The following is a 17863-nucleotide window of genomic DNA, read 5'->3' on the forward strand; positions in this document are numbered from 1 at the left end:
CCTATAGGGGAAGTCTTACCTCTGGTTTGCAGTGCAGAGGTGACATAGAGCTCTTGATCCTGCCAGATGGCTTTACATGCAGGATGGGACTTAGGCAGGCTCCTGTGGCAGAAGTAATGCCATCCACATAGAAGACCTGAAGTTTTGCATGTGTGAATCTGTATCTGAGTGTTCCCTTCCCCTTAATGAGTGTGAGGTGCACAATGCAGCATGCAGCTGGAAGTCTGCTGATCCAAAAGTCGTCAAAATGTTTGTGTCACCTTTTCTTTGCTGTACTGATGTTGATATAATACTGATGCTTATGCTGATAAGTAGTATTCAAAATGCCTGCTCATTTTCCTAGGAGGAAATAATTAAACAACTGTTTTAGGGTAGACTATTCTGCTAAATTAGATTTATAAGTTTTAATGTTAGTTTTAAATCCACTGGAAAGTGACACTGAGCCTAGAAAGGGAAAATAATTCTAAAAAAATATTTCAATGTTTTACAAGGTATTATAGAATTGCACTAGATTGTACTTCCAAAAGGGCCTCTGACCTTGATCACTGGGGGTGAATAACCATAAAGGACAAACTGGGAGAAATTCTCTGTTATATAAAGAAGTGAGTTGATGCCATTGTGGTCTGGATTCTGTAGATGTCAGGAGAAATAGAGAAAAAAAAGGTCCCAAACAGATCAATCCTTAATGCAAAAGTGGCCCAGGAAAATGATGATGAAAACTACTACAAACCGTTGACTTACATTATACCTTTTTAAATCAGACAAAATTATTCTTGCATAGCAGGAAAAAAACAGTTTCAACTAACTGTGACTGTGATTTTTGGAAGAACCGATTTTAATTTAAAATAAAGTAAAATTCCTTCTTGACACTAGTAAAATTTCATGTTATTTACCTTTGCCTGCAATGAAATTTAGTATAAATCATTTTATACAAATCATACAATCACTGAAAAAGAACATGTGATTCAGATTGTAACTTTTCCAGCAGTTGGATGTGCACATGAGGACTGCAACACTATTAGTCCAGCTAGAATCCACACCACTGCAGGCATCTCAGGAGAAAATATGGATTCTTAAAGTGAACATGCTTACCTTCCAGTGAAGTTACAGCAGCACTGGGGCTTTATCATCCAGTACAGCACTGGTGCCACTGTAGCTCCTGTGAGTGCACATGTAGCGCATCTCAAATGGAGTGTTAAGGTGGGGTATGAGCTAGTCTTAAAAATAGCATAGGCACAATAAATAGAAAGTCTCAGGGATTGTGTAAGATGCAAAATTCAGGGAGAATTTTTTTTTTTTGTTTGCAACTACAAAGAAAACAGCCACACTGAAAACCCTCACCAAAGCACTTTCCTTAATCTTTCTCATGCCCTTAGCTTCCTCTTCTTATTTCAGTACACCCCTCCTCCCACAGCACATTAAACAGCCTTCATGGACCACGAGGGGAACAACAGTGAAGACAATAGCTCATACTACAGTGGTCTGAATTCAACCCCCTCTGAGCACTCTGAGGAGCACTAGTGGCACTGGTGACCTCTTGCTCTGCAGTTTCCCACTCCTACTGCCTTGCACAGCTGCAAAGTATGACAGCAAATTTCAGAGGAGCATCGAGGCCCAGCTCTTGTTTTCACTGACTTTTTTTTGCACCACTGTAGAAAAATAAATACTCCTTCGATATATAGCCCCCTGGAGAATTAGAGAGTGAAGTTTGTGGGAGTGGAGGGTTTAGTATCCAAGAATTTCTGAAACTCTATACCATGAGTTGTGTGTGTATATTAGTATAAGCAGTGCTGATACAGAAAAATTTGATTAGTATTTCTGGTGAATTAGGTAACTAAGAAGGGATGGATCTTGCCAGTCTCAAAATGAACGTACCATTGCAGTTTCACTGCTGCTTATTTTCATAGAATCAAATTGGTTTTTGGCTGTTCTTCTGGTTTCATTTTCTCTGTCATTCTTTAAAGCTGAGATGTTTGATCTGCTGCAGTAGAAAGAGCTGACTTTCTCAATGTCCAAAAAAAAGTGGTTTTTTTTTTCTTCTGTCATGTCACTGGAATGTGATCTTCTGATGCCTGACTCCTCCTTAATTAGCTGAGAACTCAGTCCTGTAACTTACTTTCTTTTTTTAATGTGGTTGGGTTTGGGATTTTATTTGATTCCTCATTCTAACATTCAGATTCCTTTCAAAAGTATTTCCAAATACTTTTGGAATGAGCAATAAATGAATTTATTTTCACATTTGAATGCAATATTTGTTTCTATAGCAGGAACCCTTCTGGGTAAGAAATTGCTGCATTCATTCATTTCTAAATTCATTAATTTCATTACTAAAGTAATTAAATGATGGTTTGATCTTTTATGATAATCTCCTGCCTTTGGTGGATAGCTTTACTGCATCTTGTTCTCTGATTCAGACTTTGTTGTTATTATTTCTTAGTCACAATGTTGATAAGAGGGCTTAATTTCTGTGTGCTCTACAGAAAGCAATTAATCCCAAGTTCTAATGAAGCATGAGCTTTGAGCTTTCACCATGTCTGACAACTGATTCACTGTCCACCACAGTGGAATTCCCTTTCAGTAAGGCTTGGCAGGAATCACCACCCATCCCTGGAGAAGGTTGCCTTCTGCAGCACCTCCAAGAGATGGTTGTATTTGGGAACTGGGACGAGCAGAATTTCTTCACTGTCCACTCCCCTCACGGGTCTCATCGATCACCATCAACACATACAACCCTTGCTTCAACTTCTTTTCTGAGGAGGGAGGAGTAGGAAGGGGTGCCCCGGGCAGCCCCAGGGCTCCTCGCCTCCCAGCTGCAGTATTAGAGAGGCAGCTCTGCCCCAGCTGTGGCAAAGGCAAAGCCACATTCCTGCTTCCAGCTTACGTTGCCCTTGAGACATGGTAAATGTTCCCTGGCTTAAAAACCTCCTGCCAAAAGGAACCAGAATTAGCCAGGAACCTTTCCTCCTTCGCAAAGAGAGGTCTGAAATGTTCCTGGCTGATTCTGCTCCTCCCAAGAATGTTCATCTGACAGAATTCCTCTAAAATTGAATGTTTTATTTTTGAAAAATATCTAAACCTGCTGCATGTTTTCTGCCACTATGGTTGTGCATGTTTGATAGTTTGGTTTTTCTGCCTGTCTGTTGTTTGAAGGTCTGGGCAGTGTTTCTGCATCATTGAAAGTGTGTGATGCTTGCAATGCAAGCATCCTGAAAGGCCTGTGAATACATTGCAGCCTCTGTTCTCACCCGCCATTTCTCCCAGAACTTCCCTGTGTGAGGTGTACTCAGGGCCATGCCATATGAAACAGAAGTTCTAAAAAAATGTATGTGTTACACCATGAGGAAAAGTGGGGGGAGCCTAAAACAAAAGTAAATTTGAGTACCCTGCAAAAGGTGATTGTTCTTTTCACCTTTGAAGAAAATCAGTGGAGGGAGAAAGGGAAAAGATGTGTTTCTTGCAAAACTATCTTTTACCCAAAAAACAACTAGCACCTGTGTTCTGTGAACAGCAACATGAACCAGCAAATAAGACTAGGGTTGGCAGGGATCACATCACTATGAATTTATGAAAGCTAAACAGAGCAAAAGGAAGGGAGGAGAAGGAGGTGTACATGCTCATACAACCCCTCCCAGCCCACCCCAGTAAGCGCACTGCACGGAAAGCTCCTCAGCAGTACTCTGCCTTGGGTAGCCTGCCCTTGCATTTCCAGAGAAATAAGTGTACCAAGTGGGGTGAATTAAAGTCACTGCATTCCCGCTCAGATTCAGTGCTTTATTTTTAAGTTATTTAGCTTAACACACATTGGCTAGTTTTGTCTGAGGTATGTTGATTTCATGCTTAAATAATTCAGCAAACTCTTTTTGTTGTTGTTGCAAATTGTACTGTTGCCAAAACCTTGTGGAACTCAGCTGTTAGTGCCCACGTGGGAAACCTATAATGCTGCTCTGAATGGTCTGCAATTCATTCTGCTCCATTCATTGGGGTTTCACGTTTCTTTTAGCACAGACCCCAATTCTCTACGCTCTTTTACATTCTGTGTTTAGTCTACTACTATTCCTTGCTCACTGGCGTTTGTACTGGAAAAAGATTGTTGATATTATTCTGGCATATATAAGCAATAAGGATTACACCATAGTCACTTTGTTGCTTTTAACTCACATTTGAGCTTCTTGATGGAATCTTCTACTTTTTTTTTCATGTGTGGATACAGTAAACTTGGCTGGCTCTCAGTTCCAAAGCTGTAGCAGGCCCGGCAGAAGGTGCAGTGTCCATTCAGTAGATGTGCTAGTGTTGACTGCACTGCAATGTGCAATCCTCCCCCCTGAGCATTGCAGTAGTCCTCTAGGGGGAGGAACCCAAGTGGTTAAAAAAGTAATGCCTGTTTCTTTCAATTCGTAGATGTCTGGATTTTGAGAGTCCTGTTTTTTGCATTTGCAATTCAGTTAGATGATAATTATTATCCTGACTAGAACATTATCTCTCTTGATTAGTATTGCAGACATTTATAGTAATGAGCCATTCCTGTGGCTCCAAATGTTAAATTCTCTTCTTAGCATGGGTCTGTCTCTGAAACACAGGGTCTGAATGTTCCAAGAAATTTGGCCTATATCCATCAACAGAAATAACCATTTCAGTTACTGTTGTGCAAGAAACTTGCTTGATGCAAGAGAAAATTGTTTTCCACTTTGGATTATATCAATAGACTTGTAATGCAAGTGAAATTTATAGTTTTTCCTCTCAAGCGTCAACTCAACATAGGACTCAAGCATATGTATAATCCAGTTGGAACTATTTTCATGTATACTAAGATTCTTTTCTCCTGCAAGAGTGCTATTAAAAAGTTTGTAATGAAAATTAGAATATTTCACTTTAAAATGCCTTACTAAATCAGAGTTACAGACAAAAACCAGATTATGAACCTTTAATCTTAAAGCATAAAACCAGAAATATCATTTAGTATTAAACATCATAAGTTTTTACACTCTTGTAACTGCTTCCTTGACTTTTTGCCCTACTATGGTTTTATTTACATTTGAATTAAATCACTTTTTTAAAGGCACAGATTATTTCCTATCAGAAGATATACCATTACCTGAAATTTTATTAGCTTGGATAGCAGACATTGGACCTATTTATTGAAAAAGAATTAAAAATAAACTTATAATTTGAAACTAGGGGACTTCATTGAAGTTGCAGGTAAATGGACTAAAATAGTAACTAGAGACAATAATGAATTATCTGCATAAATAAAAACAACATGTAAAAGCAATAAAAAGGAATATTTTATTGAAAAGTAAAAAAAACACTTAAATTTACTAGCATCTGTTTTATTGTCAACAGAGAAATGACTAAAGAAACTTTTTGGTTTAAGTAATTTTTACTTTCTTAGTGTTTTTTTTTTCAAAGTCTCTCAGAAGGGGTAGTAGAGTATCTATGTATTCAAGGGTTTAGAGGTAAATCACTGGCATAGATTAGAGATTGGTAAAGTGGTAGAAAATAAACCAGAAAAATTGGTAAAATTCCAAAATGGCAAAGAATTAACTGAGGAGCGCCATAATAAGACCAGTTGTTTAATAGTGTCTGGAAGTGAGGGAGAACATTTGCAAATTAAAATTTGCATATGGCACAGAAATTGTTAGGTTAGCCAAGACTAGAGAACTCTTGAGGGACCAATACAATTTAGGCACTTGGGCAGCACAATGGCAGATGGGATTAAATGCTGACAAATACATATTGGAAAGGATAATTGGGTTAAAATATGATTACATCAGCTCCCTTAGCTGTTTAACAGTCTCATTTTTAAACGTTTCCTTTGAAGTAGTTGGCAAACACCCATTTGTTTCAGTTAGAAAAGACCCAGATCTCAGGTCTGAAATCTGAGTGCAGCTCTATAGCTTGTTTGGGAAAATTATGCAGATAAGAGACTCTGCTGCTGCATTTTCTTTCAACCAGATGCAGATATTTTGCATATTTTATTTGCTGTGTGCTACCACAATTCTCCTCCTCTTCAGTCCCTGCAATATTATTATTGGGTTGCTTCACAGAGGCCACCCAGCCTTTCCTCATACAAGCAGCCGCTGAACGCAACGGAGTCCTGGCGAGCTGTGGGAATCCTTGTGCCGCTGCCATTCTGCCTGGTGCCAGCTGCTGTGAGCAGCCGTGCCCTGCTGCCCGTGGGGTGGCCTGAGCCTGGCTTTGCAGGGCTTTGGGCAGCACCTGTCTGGCCAGCACACACCAAGTGATGCTCCAAAGGGCCAGGTCTGGGCAGCCTCTGTGTGCCAGACACACCACGTGCTGGGTGTGTGATTTAAGGTAACTTGTGAGCTCACCATGCGGGAGGAGAAAGAAAGCAGTGTTGAGCTTATTTCAGTTTTTCCCTTGTTCAGGTGTTAGTGGTTTATTTGTCTTTTTGGGCTGTAGCAGTGAATCTGAATGCTGTGAAACCTAAACAGGCCTGGCTGTGGGCAATCAATTTGTGTTAATGTTTTGGATGCTGTCCCTGGACCACAAGTTTTGTTGTTGTTGCCAGCTTAGACAAATCAGCCAGTTGTTAATTTTGATATACTGTGATCTTCAAGGGTGTCCAAATCAGCTAACTACTGCAATATTTGTGTCTCCAAAGCTGGGATTCTGAACCAAAATAATATCTAGAAAACTTCTTCAAAATAGCTATTTCTCTAAATGAAAGCAATTTCAGGTACACTGCCATGCCCCTGCAGTTCCATTGACTGGGAACATGTTCCCTAGTACTGTGCTTTGTCTGGGCATCTCCAAGGCTGGGAACCTCTGAAGAAATGGCTGTTCATAGAATCACTCTGCATGGGGGACCCAGAGACCCTGGATGGAGGTACAGACAGAGGAATGAGACATTGGAGAGCAGCACTGTGGAAAGGGCCATGGGGGTCCCGGTCAGTGGCAAGTTGGACACGAGCCAGCAGTGCCCTGGCAGCCAGGAGGGACATCCCTGTCCTGGGGACATCGGGGCCAGCACAGCCAGCTGGGCAAGGGAGGGGATTGTCCCACTCTGCTCTGCACTGGGACAGCCTCGCCTCGAGGTGGTCCTGTGAAGGGCCTGGAGTTAGACTTAGATGATCCTTGTGGGTCCTTTCTGACTCAGGATATTATATGAGTTTATGCTATTATCTTTTGGATCCTGAAATTATCTATTCACACTGTACAGCTCAGAAAGCATCCTCTTATTCATGGACAAAGTCACATTTTTTAGGCCATTTCCTCATTCTATTCCAGGAATTTGCATAATCATTTTGATGAATTTTCTCCCTTAGTTGTCACAATTTCCTATATATATATTTTTTTTTAACTAGGATAATTTTCTTTATCAGGTTTCCTTCTGGCCCAGCACTGCAATTCCTCCAATCCCCTCTAGCTTTTAGCCTCTGAAGGAGCCATGTCTGCCCCCATGCTCTGCAGCTGAGGCAATGAGCACTGGCCTCTTCTCACCCCAAGCAGTGTCCCCACCACCTGCCCCACAGGAAAAGGCTGGGGTTCCACCCTGGGGACTCCCATTCCCAGCACATGGCTGTAAAGCTGTTCCAACACCTGCCCTTGCCTCCTCAGTCCATCCATATTCCTCCCCCACTGCCGGCACTGAGTCCAGACTGGCCCCCCACACCAGCCCCCTCTCCCTTCTCCAGGAGCTTGGGAAGGATTAAGAGTGAGCAGCAGGCCCATGGGAGGGAGGAAGGGGCCACTCCTGTTCACATATAAGTTGGAAGCAGAGACTGAGAAGTATGGTAGTGAAGACAGAGAGAGGGAGCAGTGGCTGCATCTGCTGTGCTCCATGGCTCTCTTTTGGCCTATTTCCACCCAGTCCAGCCTGATGTCTTCCTGCTTGCCTCGAGAGCCTCCTGAGACTTCACTCTCCTCTCTCCATCATGCTGTTTGGCTAACCTTGGAGATCCTTCCTGCCCTAGAACCTCTTTGTTCCTCATTTCTGCTTGAATCCAGATGACCCCTCCAAGTCCTCTTCCCCTCTGGCCCCCTAAACTTCTAAACTCCCTTTGCCAGAAAATTGGACTGAGCCTCCATGGCCGAGACATTCTGAGTCAGCTCTGCACTTCTTGAGTCCTTCCCCAGTGAGTCTGGTAATATCAAACAGATGTTTGAAGGAACTGGGAACTTTGCCCACTCCTGAGGGAAGCCAAGCCCAGGCTTTTACATGTGTAATGTCCTTGGTGTCCAAAACTCAACTTGTCCCAGGCTCTGGCTATTCACCAGAATCATCTTCCTTTTCTCTAATGACCATTTCACATCTTGTGACTCACACATTTTTTGCCAGGTGGAATGGGTGCCTGGCTTTACGGTGTGTTTCCTTTGGCCACGGGGTGTGTGAAGAAGCCAGATAATGGCAGGCAGCAGGGAGGCTGTGCTGCCACAAAGTGACTGCAGTGTCAAGTCATGCCCAGCCATGCTTTTTGCTAAGAAACAGATAATTCTGCATGTTTACTAGAACTCAGTGGGACTTCTGAAAAGAATATATGAAGTCCCAAGATTATGATAGTGTCACTCTGATTTTGCTTCTCTTCAAATTTCATTCTCTGTTAACCAGCTTCTGTTTTAAGGATGAAAACACTGTTTACGGTATTTACACATCCACTATGACTGTGTTCATCATATTAATTCTTGATTTCTTACTCATTCCGTTCAGATTTGCAGTAGGTTTGTCTCAATATGCATGAATGAGTTCAACTGAATTAACTGACTTGAAGCTTCACCCAGATATTTAGAAGGTTTAAGGGTGTCTAGAGAAGCTTTTTCTCTCCAGTTTTCATGTTCACAGTGTTTCTTTTCTCTGATTCTTGCTCAAATTTGTGACAACATGCACAAGAAAATGTGCATATTTAGCCTACATTTTAAAATTGCTGTGCATATATAAATATGCAAATTTATACAAATAAAAATTTGGAGACGTCTCATTTCTGTGAGGAGTGAAAGTGGACCAAAGACCTGAGAGAAACACTTAAAAGTTTGGATAACTGAAATAAAGACCAAAATGTCAAAAATGTAATCCATTTTTGGCCTTCAAAAATTTTGCTGAAAGGAAAAGCATATGCAGCATGACTACTGGTGGTGGGTACAAAATTTCTATACTTATTATTTTTAATTTTTTGCAGCTCATTGTTTTCTGTTTTGGTTGCCCTTGCTGCTGGGGTTCCTGGGGTTCCTATATCTGAGCAGTTGCTCATTCATTTCCATTGACTTTTAATGTAGCAAACTGTTTTCTTTAAGGGGTTGGGTCAATCAAGCTGATACTTTACAAAAATTAGAAAATGCCGACCTGTCTGTGAAGATTACCACAAAGGAAACAAATTAAAAATACTTGCTTTTGGATCTATCCCTCTCCTGTTTGTTTTCTGTATTTCACAATACCCAGGCTGTGACACTGGAAAACACTGAGCCTGACTTCTTCCCACTTCCACTTTTATTTTATGTACCCCTGCATAACAGTACTGTTAGTCTTCTTAATACTTGAGATGGAAGTTTATATAAAAAGACATAAAATTACTGATTTGAGTTTTAATTTATATTTTGATTTTATCTTAAGTTTTGTAAAATCCTCTTGCAGTTTGGGGGCCCCAGCCTAAGGGACAGTGGCCCTTTAACAATGGTGGAAGTTTCTCAGACTTCCAGCTTGGCTGCCTTACAGTTTATTCTCAATATAAATATACCACCTGGGAATGCTTGATTCAATGTTTCCCACATAATTGCTTTCTCATGTCAATGCTCCATTCTTTTCCTGAGTGCAGTAGCCTTTTACTGCACTATTTTGGGGGACAACGATAGCAGCCACCAGTACCTCAGACACTGAATCAGATGAAAATAAGGCAGCAGCATGAAATGTTCATGGTTTGCAGCAATTGTCAGTAAGATCAGTAGCCTTGGGAGAAAAAGGAACTCATTGTGTGCAGAAAAGGGAAACAAATATACTCCGTCAGAAAAGGCATTTAGAGAATGCCCATTATTATGGGTATATATAAATAGTTGGAACTTCATGGAATTTAAACTTATGTGTAAAGTGTGTGTTTACATGTGTTCTTAAGCTGGAGTTTCTTGCAATTTATTTCAAACAGGAGTTTCGTAAATTCACATAAATATTGAAGCACGTTACACAGAATTGGTAGAAATTAGTTTTACTCTACATTTGAAACAAATACGTTCAAAGACTGAATTTCTTTCCTGTTTTTTCCATGATTTATTTTTCTCCCATGTGACTAAAAAGTAAATTTTGTCACTAAGGTGGTATCACACAAGTGCAAGTTTCTGTTCTGTAATCAATCAACAAACAGACTTGGCACAGAAAAAAACAGTAACATTTCAGTTGGTCATGCTGAGGTATATAACAAATGAAAAAGTAATATTTAGCATTTTGTAAAAGGACAGATGCCACGCTTAACATTTGGGTTATTTATTTTTAATTAGTAGCTAAATTTGTTCACCTAAAAACAGCCTTCTCTGTCGAGGCCTCTGGTAGCTCATGTCCATACTTAGGGCTCTGCTGCACCAAAGGTTTCACCAAACCTTCTCATAAATACCAGTGACATTTGGGTTGTCTTTTTTTAAAGTATCCATGTATAATGTAGACAGGTGAGTTGTATTATTCACTTTGTATGTTAGTGCCACTTCCCTAGGCCTGTAAACAGCTTGTGAGGCAATACTGGGCTCTACCTAAATCAATGGAGTGCTGGACTAGAGCTTAAGACTTTAATTAAACTAGAAAGTACATAATAAGTAACTGTACAATAGATCGTGGACAAGGACTTCTCTCAGAAATTATTTTTGTAAGTACACAAATCATGTAGGTCTTTCAGAACATTTAAAAAATTCCTGTACAAATCCATCTGTATCCTTAGGCACACAAGAATCTTTAAGAGTCTCTCAAATGTACCATAAAAAACTTTCCACTGACTTTCACATTGGGTAACTTGTTTTCATTAGAATATACACATACTTGGGTGCTTAGATTTTGCATGTTTATCTTCTTTTTGATATGCAATATTTAAATAAATACAGATTTTGCATCTAGGGACCATGACTTTTAAAAGGTTCTTAAGATACTGAGATTGCTGTCAAAAATTCTGTTGACTTATTAATAACTGACACGTGGCTTAAATATTTCTTTTTAGTCACATTCACATCATGCTTTCTACCTAATTGTTATCAATCTAAACATTATTCAACATAATAAAGCTTAATAAATTCTATCTCATACCCTGTATTTTTTCCATTTTAATACAACTGTTTGTCATAGAGGAGAAACTTCAAATACACTTTTATAGCTTTCTTTCATAAGAAAGCCCTCCAGTGCTTTTAAATACATTGCAAAATCTTTAATCCAATAAGAGAAATAATAAAATGTGCTATGCTGCTCCATGTCCACAGAAATAACCTTAACAATGAGACATTTCTTAATGCCAGTGAAGGGATTCAGTGCAGAATTGGGACAGATTGCTAAACATTGTAATATGGTGCTAATTCAAGTTTGCCTGTGTTCCGTCCCTTTAGAAAACTGTAGATATACATTGTCCTTTTTTGTATAGTGTAGGAGTCAGCTTTGGCAAAGACCATCAGTGTGTTGTGTCTGGACAGCTGGCTTTAAGAACTGCTATGTTTGGAGCATGGGGATGAAAGGAGTAAGGAAGGATTCATCAAACAATCTGAGAAATATCAACTGGTGGAGCCTCTGCTGAATTTTTAGACAAACCATCTTTCAATTTTATTCTACTTTGTATTAAGACTAATATTTATAATATTTTTAAATTCTAAGCCAACATTTTTTGCAGATGACATAGTGAACTCTATCCTCTATTTCCATCTTTCTTTTCCCCCTTTCACTCCTCCCACAACCTATTTAAAATCAACACTATTTATTCTGTTGTGCCAAAGAAACAGAACTATAGTGGCACATTAGGGTCATAAGTAAGCACTGAGCTAGTGATAATCAGTCCTTTAAGATCTCAGAAGTGTCTCTGTCTTGGGTTTAAACAAAATATGGTCCATAAAAGTTTGTCTGGTTATTGAGTTGTCTGTTTGATGAACTGAATGTTGCCCACAACTCCAAGCATCTCCCATCCTCCTGTCTGCCTTGAGTAAGCCCATCAGGAGCCATTCCACATGAGTGTTTTCACATGCTGGGAGCATTTAGGCTTGCTCCACAGACACTGCTTCAGGAAGTCCTGTCACCTCTCTTGCAATAAAGACATTCACTCTCTGTCCTGTCTCAGTATGAGAGGTCCCTTCCTTCAAAGGTACCATCTTTGGCTAAGGAGTCAGTTGTGGTAAAAGTTCAAGGGAGTGGCCAGTGAGATTTAAGACAGAAAGTACAGGAAATTGATATAAGAAATCTGCAGATGATGTGTTGTTTGCATTGCAGCGTTTAAATCTTCTGCTTTTTAAAATGAATAATTCATGTATCTAACAATTTTGTTTAAGTCTGAATGAATTGCAAAATATGAAATTGTGGTAAAGATAACTAAAAATGTCCTAAATAACCTAAGCAACAATTTTTACTAAAAGGTTCTTGAGTTAAAAATATTATGACATATTTTCAAGATTTTGGTTAGAGACATTAATGCTTCTTGAATGTTTTCTTGAGGCTGCAGAAGTTATGGTGACCGAAAGGTGTTCTTAAGACTTCCCAGCAGTCTTAAGAGTAGCAGGAGCAGAAGTCACTCTAATACGATGTCCTTTTTAAATCTCTAGGCAGCCTTCTGACTGCTTCATATGTGTGTGACAACAGAGTGGTAAAAGGCTTCTAATATCTGTGGCTGTTATGATTTATTTTGATTTCTGTATTAGTATTCATCAGCTGGTTTAAGAAGTTTCTGTTTATGACAAGGATCTGTCCTTCATTCAGAGTCCTGCAAGAAGGCTCCGTGCTCTTGCAGGTTTCCTAACCACAGGTAATAGAGTGAGGCAGTCAACATTCCCTGGATGATGCCAACATGAGCTCCCTGATGCTTTACCATGGCTTTCTACTCCCTATCCCATTATCCATCTCAATCTACTTGGCTTCAGCATTAGGGTGCCTCAGTTCCTGCACTGATAGTGGGTAGTAGCTTTCCTAGTGAGAGCAAACACTAATGAAACAGGCACATATGGCAACAACCGTGCACACCCTGTCAGAGCCTCTCTTTGCTCTCATGCCTGATCACACAGCGCTTGGCCAGAGCATGCAGAAGGCAACAGCACTGCACCTGTGATTAATAAGCACTAGAGGCCATGGTGCTGTCAGGACATCCTTGTCTGGGTTTTCACACAGGTCACTCAATGGAAAGGCAGGTGCCCTGCCCCAAGCCAGCTGTCTCTATCCTATGGTCAGAAAACTGTGTGCCTGTCTGTCTCAAGAGAAAAGAGGGAGTAAAGGCTGAAGTGGGTGCAAATGGGAAAACAAAGGATCAGCTCTTTAACTTCAGAGCCATTTTTTGTTGTCTTTTACCTGATCATGTAGAAAACTGGGCACAGAACTCAGTTTGCAAGCCAGATAACAAAGGATTTTATGTAAATGGACAAGGTTAATTTTCAGAGCACTTTCTTACTCTGAATTATGGGGAATTCAGTCTCCCACAATGCCATGAAGGGAGTCTTATTTTTGTTATGTAGACTTATAAATCAGTCCAACCATAAACAAAGAAATTAAATGTTAGGAATTATCCCAGACCTAGAAACCTGATCCTTCACCTTAAATCCCTTGCTTATCCCATGGACCACACCTGTTTCTCTTTGCCTTCCAATAAACACAGGTATAACAAAATATTCACTACAGCTGCACAGCATTTAACACTGCTGATGTTTCCATTACATGGGAGTACATGACTTTTTACTTTGCATTTAATTAAATGTTTTTATGGTTTTATTATGAGGTAATTAATCTGTCAGAAAACAACCTGAAATTGTATATGAAATCTTGGCAATATATTAGCTTTATTCAAGGACTATTTACATTTTATTTATAGACTTTAATTTTATAGGTAATATATCTTCTTTAACAGTGAATTCATTTGGGACAGAGTTGTGTTATCAGATACACTATTAACTTCTTTTCACCTCCTGTTTACTGTCTTCATCTCTTTCTCACAATGACAATAAGCAGTTTGTCTCTTTAAGCAGCTAGACTAATTATTTTCAGCTGCACATAAGATTGGTTTAATTCTTCCCAAATGGCCCAAAATTCACCAGAAATACGGTCTGTACTATCTCTCCAATTTGTTTCATTATGCTTCACAAGTGCTGCTGTTAAATCTGGAGAGCAAATCCTTTTCTCCTCACCAGTTGTGTGGAGGCACGTGCTAGTTTTTGTTGTCTAGAACTTTAACTAGCAAGATACTAAATGAGAGATTTAATCCCCTGGGTTGTCGATCCTTCGTCTCTTTCAGACACAGAATTCACTACTATTCTGCTCTCAAATATTTAACCATATCAACAAGTAACATGAAATTTTATGTTAAGTTGGGCCAAATTTAGCTTTGAAGTAACTAATGCAGGAGAAAAGGTTGTGTTATACCTGAGATGACCTTATTACTCTGTCAATAATCTGCTTTGTTATGCCTGAGGAATCACAGGGGTCTCAGAACTGCTGGTAATCTTCTCTGCCATATGTGTGGTAATATCTGAACACAGCAGGATGAATTAAGACTAGTCCCATCTTTGCTTTTTTACTTGTAAATCAGCCCATTAATATTATCTGAATGCAGTTTGTTAGGATTAACATAGATGATATTTGAATTGCCACAGTGATTACTTCTTAAAAAGTCTACTAACATTAATTTTGAAACTTAGAAATAAATTAGTACTGGAAGTCAAAAAAACCCTTCAAATGAAGCAAAAGGAAGACTAAAGAGTTATATCAATAGGAAGAAACAACTTGAAGCCAAGAATATGGAAAATATATTTTGCTATGGTATGTTTCAATCCCAAAAGACAAGCACAAGTATTGGCTTGGGGGTTAGAGTACTTCTCAGTGAGGCAGCAGAGCAAATAAATCACTGCTCAGTTTGAATTAATATACTAAATTAATATTATGTAGCCTTTCCTTTTTTTAATAAATATGTGTTTTGTCTGATTTACAAAGAAAACATTTTACAGTACGCACCACCATGCTCTGATCTGGTTTATCCCCTGCATCTCTTTTCTACTGTGGGATTTCAGTCAGCTGCTTTTGAATTTGAGAGATGATTACATTTTTCTGATTTTTACAGCTTCCTTTTTAGAAGAAATCCTATGACTGTCATAAAAGATCATGAGCAAAAATGACCCAGGGTGAGCAGTGATTGCCCATGGGCACAGACAGAGCCATAAAAAGATGCCTCCTCTGTAAAGGCAGCAACTTCTTTCTCTTGTAAAGATATGCCAAAGAAGCTATATCCAAACAATATGTCTGTAATGTGATGAAAACGAAACAGAAAATCCATCTGTTACATCATCAGAGTGACTGCATAGCATTAATATTTTTATTTGCCAAGGGCCTGCCAAAATTTTTGGGTTTTTTGAGCATTGCATATAAAAGTTTCTCAAACTTTTTCATTGTGATTGATTTAATTACATTAATAAAAAGCAGCACTTTGGCATTGTGCAGGTTGATGGCTCTCTTTGCTTTTTGAATTCTGTCTTTGTTCACAGGAGCAGGGCAGAGCCTTTGTAGTGAGGAGTACATTATGAGAGCCCAGTGCCGAGGAGGGTGGAGAGGAGGTGAACTGCAGGGGGGAGCACGCTGTGACAGCCACCCTGCCCTGCAGCAGCACCCTGTGCAGGGAGGGCAGCCACTCCTGCCCTGCCCAGCCTTGCTGGCCGAGGGTTTCATGTCCTCCTGCCTGCTTGGACCTGAAAGCCTCTCTATAGCCTTGGCCAAGCATGCGGGGAACCTTAAGGCAGCTGCTGTTATTGGGTATTGTAATTCCCCACAGTTACTCAGGCCTGTCTTGAAGCCCTTATGGACATACAGGCATCGTTTGGAAGGTCTCTCTATTAAAATAAGCCTTTAATTTAAATGTTGAAGTTATTTTAAAGCAGTTTGTAGCAATCAGGTAGTTTCAATATCTATAACAGTGTCTCAGATTTTTTTTTTTTAGACCTGCAGAGATTTTCTTAGAATTCAGATGGGATAGAAAGAATGTGAAAGCAAAAAGTGGCACAAAAATGGATGATTCTTTTTGCAGAGGGTCTTGCCTTGCAGAAGAGGCCATGCCCTTCCATAGTCAGTTCAGCAGGCATCAACAGACAGGAAAGCATCTTGTTATTAATTCCTGCAGTGCTGCACCCTGAGAACAAAAGCTGTGAGAAACTTCGTTTTAGAACAGAGCCATACTGTACCTTCACATTTTATTTTGTTTACTTTTTGTGTTAAAAATAGCAATCTCCCACTTGGAAAGCTGCCAGTGTCATGGTACTTGCAATCAGATCTTAGCTGGGCATGTGTTTTATGTTCTTCCTCAAGATGGCAGTTTGTTATAGCAGCATGTTATATCACACCCTATCTGGGGGTGATTTAGGGATATTCATATAGGAATAAGTGCTCAAACAGCTTGTTATCTTTTGTACCAGTGCATGAAGAATGTAGCTGCTGGTAATCTCTGAAAGTACTAATCCAGCCTTATCCAGTTTAGTTTGTAATATCCAAAAGCAGCACAGAAAATATAGCAAGATACACTAAAAGAGCTTTGTATTCACATTGATGTAAGGTAAGATTTATTTTAATGTACTCATGGATTCTTGGAACCATGCATTTGCTATCATGTCATTCTATAATAAGACAGAGAAATAATGCCTCCAAGAGCAAGATGGCAGATTGTCAACTACTGATGATGGTATTTCAGAGATGTAGCATTTTAATGGATAGAATTATAAAGAACAGCATTTATTGCCCATGGCAAGGAGCTCTGTTAGGTATTGACAGCATAGTAAGTTAAACTGAAATTCTTGTGCTCTTACTAGAAAGAGGAACATTAAGTTTAAAATCACCCATTAGCAAGACTACTGTTACAAGTAGGCTCTGGGCAGAAGGTTACATTGATTGTTGTTCAGGACTATAAATTAAAAGAACACCAAAAAGGATGATTCGGCTATTAAATGTTAAATAGAAAGTGTCACTCTGTTTCACTTATCCTACAGTGGGGCCTGCAGTTGAGTCTGTGGTAGGAAAGGCCAGCGTACTCAGCAGAAGAAAAGGTTCAGGCCAAGCTCAGAGAAGCCAAGCCCTACTCGAAGAGGAGCTACAAAGACAACAGAGTCAGGCTGTTTGTTGTGGTGGCAAGCGGTGTAACAAGGGGCTGCTTGGGAGGTTTTGGTTCTATGTTCTGCCTTTTACATAAGTCTTCACCAAAAAACAAGAAATACAATCAGACACAACCTCTTTATACCAAAAAACCAAGAGACAAATTCTTTCAACTGCTGTAAATCAGCACTTTTTAGTGGTGTTATGAAAATATTACAGTCACACATGCTGGGTTTTCAAGTGGGACCAACATCGCTGTCAAGATATTGACAATCTGTTGTTTGAGGTGGACTGTCTCCTGACAGAGGTACAGACATGGCAGCTTGGAGCAATGCAGAGATAATTTATTTTTTAAAAAAATCAGACAGGAGGTTGCATAAGAAAGTGTCGTTTCTTGCATTGATGTCAGTCTTCCATAAACAAAAAAATAAGATTTTTATAGTACTTTCTATAGTAAGAGAGATTGAGAGTCTGTTCCTTTTATCATTTGGTTGATGATTACAAGAGCATCTTATCTGTCATAACAATTTTTTGAGACACTTGGTGTGTTTTCCCCACTGCAAGTATCTACAAAACTTAAAATAGATGTAGGTATTGATCCTGAAGTGCAGGGTGCCTGCAGCTCTCAGAATTGTC

The 17863-nt window shown here is 39.6% G+C and overlaps 1 long non-coding RNA gene across 2 annotated transcripts in view; it reads left to right on the forward strand.

Moving 5' to 3' along the window:
• The window catches only part of LOC137479262 (uncharacterized), a 182436-nt gene extending 166962 nt beyond the window's left edge, over positions 1–15474 (forward strand). The window contains exon 4 of one of the 2 annotated variants that reach the window (XR_011002108.1): positions 11564–15474. This is a non-coding gene — a long non-coding RNA (uncharacterized lncRNA). Of the gene's footprint in view, positions 1–988; positions 2969–11563 lie in introns of those variants that run through there. The other variant, XR_011002109.1, reaches the window with a different exon arrangement.
• Positions 15475–17863: the final 2389 nt, after the last annotated feature.

Source organism: Anomalospiza imberbis, chromosome 9 (genome assembly GCF_031753505.1).
Source record: "Anomalospiza imberbis isolate Cuckoo-Finch-1a 21T00152 chromosome 9, ASM3175350v1, whole genome shotgun sequence".
NCBI lineage: Eukaryota > Metazoa > Chordata > Aves > Passeriformes > Viduidae > Anomalospiza > Anomalospiza imberbis.